Raw genomic sequence first — 1,120 nt, 5'->3', positions numbered from 1 at the left:
TGACAGCTCTTCCCTGAATGTTTGGTAGAACTCACCAGTGAAGCTGTCTGGGCCTGGACTTCATTTAGTTGTGATTTTTTTGATGACCTGACCAAATTCTTCTTTTGTTATTGGTCTATTCAGGTTTTCTACTTCACTGTGTGTAAGTATAGGTAGGTTGTGTATTTCTAAAAATGTATCCTTCAAAGTTTTCAAATTTGTTGCAAATGCAAGTTTTCATAGTGTTCTCTCATTATCATTTGTATTTCCTTTGGTTCCATTGTGATATCGCTGATATGGTTTCTAATGCGTGTTATTTGTGTCTTCTCCTTCTTTTCTTTTGTTAGGTTTGCCAATGGTCAATTTTGTTAAGCCTTTCAAAGAACCAGCTTCTTGTCCTGTTGATTCTTTCTATAGTTTTTCTGTTTTCCATCTCATTTATTTCTGCTCTAATCTTTATTAGTTCTTTTCTTTTGGAGGCTGTAGGTGCTGTCAGTTGGTCTGTTTCTAATTTTTGTAGATGCTGTGTTAATGTGTTAATTTTGATTCTTTCTTCTTTTTGGATGTGTGCACTTATTGCAATAAATTGTCCTCTCAACATTGCTTTTCCATGTCCCAAAGGTTTTGGTATGTTGTGCTTTCATTCTCATTTGTTTCTAAAAACTTTGCGAGTTCATATTTAATTTTTTCTACTACCCAGTCACTTTCATCAGAGTGCTATTCATTTTCCATGTATTTGACTTTATGTCCTTGGTCTTCTTGTTGTTGATTTATATCTTGATAACATTTTGGTCTGAAAAGATGTGTTGTAGTATTTTGGTATTTGTGAATTTCTGGAGGTTTGTTTTGTGGCCTAACACATGGTCTATTCTGGAGAATGTTCCATATGCAGTGCAAAAGAATGTGTATTGTGCTGTTGTTGGGTTCACTGCTCTGTACACATCTGTGAGGTCCAGTTGGCTGATTGTGTTGTTCTTTGTGTTTGTGAAGTTCTTCTGTGTGTTTGTGAAGCTTCTTTCTGGTTGTTCTATTCATTTTTAAAAGCAGTGTATTAAAATTGCCCATGATCATTGTAGATTTGTGTATTTCTTTCTTCAAATCTATTTGAGTTTGCTTTATATATTTTGGAGCTCTTTCATTG

This window comes from Chrysochloris asiatica, unplaced genomic scaffold (genome assembly GCF_000296735.1).
Source record: "Chrysochloris asiatica unplaced genomic scaffold, ChrAsi1.0 scaffold00024, whole genome shotgun sequence".
Lineage (NCBI taxonomy): Eukaryota > Metazoa > Chordata > Mammalia > Afrosoricida > Chrysochloridae > Chrysochloris > Chrysochloris asiatica.
This window is presented reverse-complemented; position numbering follows the sequence as displayed.